The sequence below is a fragment of the Mycetomoellerius zeteki genome, unplaced genomic scaffold, assembly GCF_001594055.1.
Source record: "Mycetomoellerius zeteki isolate Tzet28-1 unplaced genomic scaffold, Tzet1.0 scaffold174, whole genome shotgun sequence".
Classification (NCBI taxonomy): domain Eukaryota; kingdom Metazoa; phylum Arthropoda; class Insecta; order Hymenoptera; family Formicidae; genus Mycetomoellerius; species Mycetomoellerius zeteki.
The window spans coordinates 235,120-247,059 of record NW_017256696.1 but is presented as its reverse complement, the minus strand read 5'-3'; positions in this window follow the sequence as shown (position 1 = coordinate 247,059).

The window sequence follows — 11,940 nt, the reverse complement described above, 5'->3', positions numbered from 1 at the left end:
CGCGAGAGACTGCCGCGCGACCCGGGAAAAGGGACAGCGGGCCGCGATTACACGGATAATAAATTAACGCGCACGACCTTATCGAGGCGTATAATTCATCACGAGGGTTACGTGCGCGCGCGACCTGACTCCGCAACGCGCGCGTATTTGTGCCGTGCGCCTGCCGCCGAGCCCCGATATGGCGGTTTTGCACATTAACCGCGTAAAACTCTAATGGCACCCGACCCCTTACACCTGTAATACGTACGGCACGGCGGGCGATGTGAAAGTTCGGAGCACGGAAGGAGGCTGAACCGGGACAAGGTAAACGCTCGTTAGGCTCCGAAGACGCGCGCATCGTTAGAGGAACGATGTATTTCCCGGTCTACTTGGAATACTCCTCTGTCAGAGGTAATGACTTTTCACAAAGAATACGCTGTAATGATATTAACCCCTGACTTGCGACGTTAATATCGCTTTCTTCTATTAATCTATTATATTTCCATATGCCACGCACGAGAAGTGCGAAGACACTCGTCATACTATCAATCAAGAGATGACGTCTTAACTTCAAACTAAATGGATACTTATAAATAATGTCGAATAACAATATGATATGACAAAGACAAAAAGATATAATCGGTGCCACATATGATTGATATGCCGACAGTTAAGGATTAATGATTGCACAAAATAGTAAAAAAGATTTCGTTAAAAATATCATCGTATTACATGAATGTTGTGAATAAATCAACGAATTGAGAGAAAAGTGTTTAGTATTTGTGACTACAATTGCTTGATAAAATAATTATAGTTATAAAAAATATATTAGTATATAAAATATATATATATATATATACCGAAAATGATTATAAATTCTAATGTATGGAAACGACGGTTTTGCTGAAGTATTTAATAATTTAGCTAGACAGATCTGAAAATAATATTGTTGGATCATTAAAATAATTATGTAGAACGTTCAAACTGGTTGCTAAAATATCAAAACTTTTTGTAGCAATGCTCATCATGCTTGAGATTTCTATTATACATAATTATTTTGATAGTTCAATAAAGTTATATTTTCAGATCTGTATTTATACCTAAATTTCTTGATACTTCAGCAAAATATTTCGGTATGTTTCATTTTTTCTCTACTAAATTCAAATTTAACTGATAAAGAAATACAAGCAAATAATATAGCAAATTCCATTTATTCGAATTTATCGTATTCAATTAATGATTTTCTAATAAATAAATTAGCAAACTGTTCCAAAAAAGATTGTAAATATATCTATTTGTAAATAATTTCCTTGTGTACGTAAAAGTATTCAGAATAAAGTTTATTTCTAGGAAATTTGTATGCTTTCGGAGATTTCGGAATAACGTTACCGAATGCTAACTGCGACATCGATCGATATTTCAAAACATCTGTCTAATGAAACGCGGAATAAGATAGAACGTGATTGCGCTATGTGTGGCTATTTCTATTTTTGGACATTATGACCGCGATAAAATCCATTGCAGGATTTATTTTCCAGTCGAATTGCTATTTACGTACATCGATAACGCTCGTTTTCTGCTACACGACTGCAGCAAATTACGTTTATTTTGTTACATCAACCGCGGTCTAATTTCTCTCGTAAAAGATTGGCTTGATAATATCGCTGAATGAAGGAGAAACGTTATGATCAGGATTTAAATCTTTAGTAAAATGTACATTTTAGCTGTAAATAAGTGTATGTATTTTGAATGTAGTAACCTTTAACAATTGTCATGAAGTTATTTCAGTCTATATTTCCTTTATTTTATCGCTTTGTCATTAGAATTCAGAGATCGAAATTGATACTCTAAGAGAGACGTGTTTGGTATTTATAGTATAACTATAATTGCATGATAAAATAATTATGGTTAGGAACTATATTTTTAGTTATTACTGCTATAATGTTAATAATTATAATTATACTTATAGTTCTATATACCAAAGAATAGTTGGCACCCAAAATGACTATAATCATCCATGTCACTCATCAATTTCTATAGAAACGTTTTGCGATATATGGCACAGTTTTCGATCATCTATCCAATTTTGCTTATTATCGGTCGTCAATAGTAATAGTAATAGTCAAGTTAAGAACAAAGGGGATCGGAAACTTTCGCGACTCATCTCATGCGGCCTATCCTAACGTGCTCGTGACCAATCCGAAGTGCCTCGACCTTTCTGTCTATAATCGCAACCACGGTGATATTAAACGCAATGTCAACATACATCTCGTGATGCTTTTCCGTCCGCCCGTTGCCATTTATGGCTTTAGAGGAGAAGCGAGATTGCACAACGGTGTATCCGTGAGATATTCTGTCACGTCGTAAGCTAACGAAGCGTGCGATATGGGTGAGGGATAATTAATTAACGTTCGACGTGGCTTGACGTGTACCGGCAATACTGTCGACCACGTTCAGACGCACTCCGACAGGACTTTCTTAATAAGAACCATCGCGATACGCCTTTCTCTGAACGCACTCGTGGAAGTTTAATTTTAAGTAAAAGTCTGGTCGACATATCGTCGCAATCAAACATCGAGCGAGCAAATAAAATTACGAGAATGATACATGCAAAATTAAGAATCTGTTTTAAGTCTGATATAAATTGGAGAAAGTATATTTCACTGAGAAAAATTTGATTGGATTAATTGGAATTCTGGTTGAAAATGACCGAATTAGAATTTTCTGATTAAATCTATTAAATTCTAGTCGAAATAATCGGAATTCTGATTGATATATAATCTTTTGGTTTATCCATTTTCAGACATTTATCTCGATGTTCAGCATTATTTCTTTCCTTGATGCTGGCACTAAAAGAACTGGTTCCGTTTGATTTACGAAAACGTATTCATCGGTCGTGTAGATCCTATTTACGAATAAGAGATCTCATTACACATGATGCTTCAACAAATCACGCTAACCGATAATCCGACCCGACCTTCGTCCGCAACCTGCGGATCGTTGTTGCGGCGCGAGCGAGCAGTCGTGTGGTAAGCCCGCTGTATCTTCCAGTCGCGGAATACATTATCCCGAAGATTAGTGTGCGAACGATACGAGAAAAGGTATGTACAACGAGCGCGAGCGGAGGTCCAACGTGAGCGCGGCACGAGTGCGCCTATTCGCCCGTTAAAAACGTGACGTACGCGCGAGTAGGCGTTAGATTTGTGCTTCTAATTCTCGTAAAGTATGTACACCATAGAATCTGGTAATTCACCTTCAGGTCACTCCTTTGAAATTCCGTTTGACACAATGTCACGCGATAATTGCAGTCGAACAAAATATCTAAAGATGCATGCGTAATTAATTTATTTTTGACGAATTTAAATTAATTTCAAATTGATCGAGGCGATTTTTCTGCATGCAACTGTTCGAATTAATTTCAAACGTCGTCTAGATATTTTGATATTACTATTATAAGACGATGGGGGTGGTGGTGGGATTTTTTAATTGAGTGATAGTAACTTTGATTGTATACAAACTTACCTTTTTCAAAAAAAGGTAAAAAAAGCGCTAAGCGTGCGTGCTTCTCGTATGGAAACCACCATTTGGGTCGGTTTCACCAACGTCAATTACTTAATCGGCCGTGGAACTGATGACTAATTGCGTTTGCTGTTTGATGAAATTCTTTGTATATGATACATTCCAACCCAAGTTATAATGGCTTTATTCCCCTTCAAAAATTATTACATGAAAATCATTATATCACAAAATTTACTAAATCTAATGATATATGTATCATCTGTATAAAAGATTTGATATCAACAATTGTGGCGCCAAGTTAAATTCTGTTAATGTTTTTATTAAATCTAATGATATATGTATCATCTGTATAAAAGATTTGATATCAACAATTGTGGCGCCAAGTATCAACTAAATAATGAATATTAATCTAATATGTATTATTTGTACAAACGATTTGATATTAACAACTGTGGCGCCAAGTTAAATTCTACTACAAAATAAAAAGTAAAACCTAAGTGATACTATCTATATTATTTACTTAATCCAAATGGTACTATCTTTAATTTTTATATAATGAAAAAATTTAATTTAAATAGAAAAATTTTTCATGTAAAAAAACTTGGCGCTGCTAGATCGAGTAAGAAAAACATACACATATAATTATTTTATATTTTTTATTGATTAAATTAACGATATATTGAATAGGAGCAGTGGCAACCCATAACAATGATTAAAAATAACTCAAGTTGTCTACAATTTGACATTACGAATTTAACAGTGTACGATTCGAAACACTTCCAGGCTAATGAAGAGAGCTACAAGCGGGATAAAATCGCCCATGCTTCGACAATCATTCTACCGTTGCGTTCTTTCCTCGTCCCCGTCTCACGTGACAGCTGTACAGTTAGTACGATATCATCCTCGCTCAACGTTAGCGTGGGAGTACGATGTTGGATTTACGCGTACAGGTGCATCGCCGAGCATCTTCCGCTCACCACGCTGGTACATACACGGTGCGGCGCGGCAACCAGCTCCGTGCCTCTTGCTTTATTCAAGTACGACGGGAGTGGACCGCTGTGCGTGCCTACGTACACGTCGCGACGCGGTACAAACATTGCCGGAGAGAGTGCAAGTTAAACAACTATTCATAAATATCACAAAGCGCCGTTACTGACGGCCGCATGCGGTGCCTGGAGCGCTTCCTCGCCGGTGCGCTGCCAGTAAATCCTCCCGGCGCGACGGCCGATGATAATGCCGTATGTTAAGCGGATTGCCGAAGCGGGATGATCCTCTTTCGAGAACACCTGACGTATTTCTAAACGCGGAGATGATTTGCAGATGCGCAAACGGGAAAGATATTCGCGACGGTTGCATTAATAAACTTCTCGCAATCTTCCTGTTGTCTTCGTAGCAGAAACTTTCCGTCCGTCGACTTACTTTGAAGACTTGTTTCAACTACACTGGAAAGAATCTGGTTGTATTGGAATTCTGGTTGAAGGTGGACAAATCAGAATTTTCTGATCAAATCTATTATAATTCTAATTGAGATAATCAAACTTCTGATGTTGCAACACAAATAGAGGCTTTGTAAAAAGTTATTTAAAACTATAATTGAGTTCAAGAAAATAATATATGTAGAAAAACATATATAATGTAGTCAATTTCAATCGATTCTTTTGATCATAATATATGGAAAGGATGATCTTGTTGAAGTATGTAAAAATTTTGCTAGATATAGATCTGAAAATAATTTTGTTGGATCATTAAAATAATTATGTAGAACACTTAAGTGTTGAAGACAAAGCTATAAAAAGTTTTAATGTTCTAGCAATTAGTTTGAACGTCCTGTATAATTATTTTGAAGGTCCTAACAAAATTATTTTCAGATAAATTAAGGTATAACGCTCGTGAATATGCAATGCAGTAAAAAAAGCGAGAGTAATGATATAACTAACCTTGTTTTAGTGCATAAATTTAATGGATATGGTATTGGAAGATTGAAATTAACATGCAAATATCAGTATTTTAATTATATAATGCTCGAACATTCTTCCTTTTTTAATTGAACTGATTATCCAGTGCCAAGTATGCCACTGGGTAATTAGTGACTATTCACTGATTCAGATTTAAAAAAATAGTTAAATTTTTAGATGCTTCAGTAAAACTATTCTTTCCATACAGTAATTTTCTTTGTATTAATGTTATCGTAGCGCGAAGAGAGTGTTTATAAAACGTTGTCTATTTGATCCCAAAAAAATCATATAGAAAAAAATATGTTTAATTTTAATCAACCCTTTTGATCGTAGTTACTATCATCGACTTCTTTCGTTGGCAAAAAATGAAAGATGTTTCCACGATGCTTCACGAATATTCGCCATAACTGCCAACTTTTGATAGAAGAGAAGAGAGACCCCTAATTAACTGGAAGTCTTAATTGGCATAATTTGCTCGCGTTTAGAGTCTATCGCGTTACGGTTCACGGATGCTCGCTCAATCTTCCATCACGGATGTCACGACACTTTAACGAGGAGCCTCATGAATCCGCGCTCACGACGCGTCGAGAAGTTAATGGATTTAATCGCGAGTAAATCGAGGAAGCGATGTCTTGAGACCATCTCATCTTGTAGGCGAGGTCGCGTGCTCGCGATCGGCATAATTCACGGTCGAACGGACATCCATAACGAGCCGGAGATTGACGGTGTCCGAGGAGCATAGACGGTCGTAGACATCGCTTTTATTCCCTGACGTATGTACGCCGGTTTCACATTGAGGCAGGTGGAGCGTGCAATCAGTAGTGCGCTACTAATCATCAAGACTGCGACCGAATGCGAGAGAGCCAGACGGTTTCCGGGAATATCGCGTTCGCAAAAACATATCCGAACTAATAGCAATCATGATAAATTAGAGCCACACGCGATAGTTGCGTTTGGCCGAACGTGCGACTAGGATCCGAAAGAATGCGCTTTCCGAGAACGATACTCTCCGTTAGCACATAAAAAGGTGTTCAAGCCTTGTGTAAATTGTTGCTTCGACACGCGATATTATAAGAATGAAGTCGGTCCACCTGCGATTCCTGTTAAAAAATGACGCGAGAACATCGCGTTAACAAATCACAATTACTTTGTTCAGATGTTTCTAGAATCGAATTAGTTGGTTTACCCAAGAGAGTCTATATGATTTCTTTGGAAAGCGAGTGTATTCATTATTACAAAATTGGAAAAGGATCTTCTTCGAATAAATAATTTGCTTGAATTTTATTATAAATAATAAAAAAAATATAAAAAAGCAAATGTAAAAGAAATATAAAAGAGTACGTCCCCTTAATTTGAGCAATTTTACGACACCGAAGCTAATAAAAATCAGCGGGGTACCGTATGTCAGTTTTCAGTGGCTTTTAACACCTAGACACTTTACGATAATTGTAAGTACCCGGACTCTGGCGGCGACTTTACGGCACGTTATTCATAATAATTGCGCGCGGTGAACACGCTCGTGAAACGTGCCTCCGCCCGCGGAAACCGCGGCGACTGTTCCGCGCGAAGAGGTACTTTGAGAAGCTCGTGCTTATCTGATTAATGCCATCAATAATTTGCGCGCGCGCACACGGCGAGATTCGAGCGATCGGCGGCCAATAATTATTATTCGGCCGGGCCATAAACATAGCAATCGCGCAACTTTGTGTTACCGCTTGCGAGATATTCACAGGTGTTTCTTGCCTACGGTCGTGACGAAAATTGTCCCTCATTCTTCCTTTCTTTCTCTATTCCTCTCTCAAAAAGAAATTATACGATCGGTCACAAAATTTATTATTATTAATCTCAAATGCTTTTTTATTATAATTTAACTATATTTAAAGATTACGATTCAATTACAATATTATATATATTTAAAAAAGCATTTGAGATTAAATAATATAAAAATATAAACAAAGTTTTGCGTAAATGTCCGAACAGTAGGTACTTGTAGGTACTCACATGTCCAATCACTGGGACGTTTACCTTATCTATCTATTTATCTATTCCTTTTTTTCACTTCATTTTATTATCTTGCATAGGCGGGAAAAAACGGTCAAGTGAATGACGTTACGTTGTATTAATTTGTCATGTCATGGGCCGGCCCGATTGCGAAATCGACGGCGTTGGCGCGCTGCCGCTTTCGCGGTTGCTCTGGCTTTCATAATGCAAATTACGATCGTTTCGCATTGCCTTTGAGAAAATGTATACCAGTCAACGGCGTCGCGCAGGGTATCGCTTTCTGCAAACCCCTAAATTACAATTGTGCTCGCGCGTGTGTTTCATAAGGCACGATACTTGGCGCCATTCACGTCGTGTAATTCACGAAGTGAGTTACGCAAGATTCCATTAATAAATTGTCGAAGTTTTCGCTCGAGGTACGCTTTTTTTCCGCATCTCCGATAGAATTTAATAATTATGTAAAACTCATGGTTTGAGAAATGGCCTTAAGCAGGACTTTTACTCTCCCAGCTTTTAGTACGTTTACTTTGTGTTGCACGGTACCTTTTGCTCTAACAAACTTGTTAATGGACAGAAATTTCAATGGTCATTCAAAGTTATACCGAAAATGTAGTAGACAAACTAAACGGGTTTATCGCTATATATTATGGACGAAACGTGTAAAGTAACTGAAGTTTGCTTTTTATGAGCGAAAACGCGAGTCATTACACACCATAGAAAAAGAAATTTCAAGGCTTTTGTGAATGATCATATAATTACAATTAAAAATGTTTATGTCATTAAGTAAATATTAACAAATATTTAGATATAATCTAAAACGAATTTGAATCTTAATAATATCTGTTAATAAACTTTTCCGATTTTAATTTGTTAATGAAATAGTTAGTATTATGGCTGCATAAAAAGATAATAAAAATATAATTCAAAAGAAAATTAATTACATAAATAAAATGCTGCTTTTCAAATAAAATTAAAAATATAGCATAAATTATTTAGTAATACAATCATTTAGGAAAACATATATTTGATGAATATAATACAATACACAAAAAAAAAGATAGATATTTCTTCTAACTCTATGCTTTAGAAGGAAAGTTTTTTCTTCCTAATTGTTCCAAAGAAAGCAACTCATAGAATGTAACAAGAAGATTTGTTCGTTCTGATAAAGCCTCGTGTTATTACATCATTTGATGCTGCGTACCGTTTCTCTGTTCATTTCCTTGTTCCCATGAATTATAATCACCAATCATTAATTATCTCGTAAGACGTCCGCGCGAGATGCCGCAAAACAATACCGTAAATTAACCGATCTGTCTCGAGCGCGATGGCGAATGAAGCGGGGCTTTAAATCGAGGGGGCACAAGAAGTCCGCACATAAATCCGCGACCAGCTCGATGGCGAAGGGAGGGAGAGAAGGTTAAAAAAAAAAACTAGCGATTCTTTCCAGGCTCTCGGCATTGCCCCACAACAGTATCCCTTTCATTACATCCTCCACATTACACGCAGTGCTTATGTATATGCCACGTAATCTCGGTCGCATCTCTGATTTCAATCTGCGCGCGCTTTACAACGCACCGCACGCGAACGATCTACAAATCAGCCCCGTTTCTTTTATTCCATCCGGCGAACGAGAAAGAGCGGTGCATACTAACGTACATACACACGTATACACGCACGCGTTGCGTAATTCGCACTGATTTACATTCGCCGGCCGAGAGATCGCGCGTTCGGTACGCAGAAACTACGAGAATGAAAAGTAACGAGCTTTCCACATAACAAAGATCGATTTTTACCAGACAAATTGAATCCTTAAATGACTGACTACAGGATGACAATTAGACTGCTTATAGCAGACAATTTGATTGATTATAACTTTCACAAAAATGAGAATATATTATAAACTTTTGTTTTCAATTGAAATACCAGATATTAAGAAACATAACGATACTTACAAGAAAACGTATGCATTATTATTAATAAAAAAGTTATAAAAAAGGCATTGGAAAAAATCAGGTAAGCAATATCGAGAAAAGGCGAACAAGGATTAAGATCAAGTTGAAACCTGATTAAGATGAGAAATCGTGCCTCGTTAACAAACTTAATCCTGAACGTATTGGAAGAGAAGAAGCATATACAGCTTTTATTCTCTAAATCTTATAATCTATCTTGTCTCTCTAGATATAGTGCCGTTCGATCATCATTGCGCAGCTCCCACGAGACATGTATGTATATATACGTAAACGTCTAAATGTTTCATAACAGCTGAATCCTTCTGTCTATTGCGACTGCGATGATCTCATTAAATTAATTAATTATCGCAGATTAGACGGCACCGAGATCTGCGCTTCGGAGGATTCTATTAAAACTGTGCTCGTTTATTAATAATTACGATAAGACATTACCGAAGGAACTTATCTAATAGTATGTGTCGCTGCTATGTTGCAATGTTAAATATTATACGTTTGGCAATAATAAGTTACTGTTTTGAATAACAATACACTGAAAATATTTCTGGTTGAAAATGAATGAAGAAAATTCTGATCATATCAATGAGAATTCTGGATATCTAAAATTACAATACAGATTCAATTAGAAAATTCTGATTTGTCCATTTTCAATTAGAATTTGAATTAATGTAACCTTCTTTTTCTAGTGTACATTATTATACATTATCTACTTTGTGACTTATAAATTATAATGATTTTTTATTAAAAAGTTGATATTTTCTTATTATTAAAAAACTAAATGGATCCTAAAGCTTGTAAAAAAAGAAACTTCAAGGATTTATTTATGTACAAAATTTAAAAAATGATAAAATTATCAATAATAGAGTTATTTGGAACGTGGGTGAATATTTGGCTACTGTTTTATGCCTACAATGAGAAATTTCTTTCTTAAAATCATTTTAAATTCTGAAGAAGACTTTCCCCATTTTGCTTGACAAGCGAAAGACTAATGTACTTCCTATAAAGTGAGAAGCTATAAAATTATCATAATTAATGGTAATTTCAAAGCTCCTGCGCTTACCACGTATGAGAACTTATTAAATCACTGCGTCGCGCAGGAGGAATAATTACGGTGGAAAAATCGCGCGGCGTCATTACTGACAGATATTTCATTGTAAGCAAAACTCTCGTATCTAAGGAGAGCCCGAGTAGGGCACGATATATAGGGGCCCGCCACGAAATACCATAAATCATGTCGCGCACATTTCTTCAGGCGTAAATGGCGCGAACCGTTCGTTAAATTTCACGTTTCAGGCGTCAAACGCGCGATGCTCCCGCGGATATAATACCGCGCCGTTTATTAACCCCGTTATCGCGATCGTCACTTTATGCTTGCGCGCCGCAAAGTGGCGAATTAATCTATGCTCGCAATTTAATCGGTGCGGCGTGACCGACTTCTTTTTCAAAGCGATAAATTTGCGCACCACCGCCTGAGCGATGAGCCATTTCAAGCAGGAAGACTGATCGAAGAAATTCACGGTTGATATTATTTACAGCGTGTAACACGCAATTAAGTCGCTCATGCACTTAACTGCGCACGACGTTCTACCAGTATAATAAAAAGTTATAAAGATATCTCTCGGAAGAGTGGTCGTCAAGCCACAGCGTTGCCTCCTTTTCTCGTTACGAGCAGAATCACTCGATTTGATGATAATGCAATTTACAATTCGCTTTGCCGAAATGGGCGTTCACTCAGCTACTCTCGCATTCGCGTTTTATTACAGCTCGACCAAGCTTAGTGCGCGCAATGTAGAACGAGCGGCTCTTTAGATAGGATTTGTTAATCCCACATCAGTTAGATCTTCCATAGAAGACAATTTGCGATCGTGATGAACGAAATCGTACAAGAACGGCGCGATAAGAAAATTTGTAAAGGTAGAGATTTAAAATTATATATAGTCGAAGTATAAATAGTGTTTTTATTTTTTATTATACAACTAACATTGAAACTTATTCTAACGTTCATTAATAATATTACAAAAAATTATCGTTAATCTATGTTGTACATGGAATTTATGTAACCCGCTATAAAAATTTAATAGATGATAGATAATGTAATCCTTTCGCAGCATATTATATGATTATACGGTACTAATACTAAGAAAAAATTTAGTGCTTTCAGCGAAACTGTTTCGTTGATGTATTCTTTAATAGCAATCAAATATTTTATTTATATACCTATAACAAAAAATTTACTTACTTTTAGGAAATATATTTTTCTACTTTGTAAATAATAAAAATATTTATTTATGTAACTAAACAATTTAATTCGCATAAAATTACAATTTTTGTTTAATACATTTTAACAATAAATTTTTGTTGTTATAACAAAATGTTGGTTCATAGAGAAAAACATTTTTCTTTTAGAATGTAGATAAAATAGCTTCCATTTTTTAGCTCAGTACGTTTTCCATCAACTGAGGAAAACAGTTTAAAATCGTGATAAATCCGATTATATTGAAGAAGTATGATAGGATTGG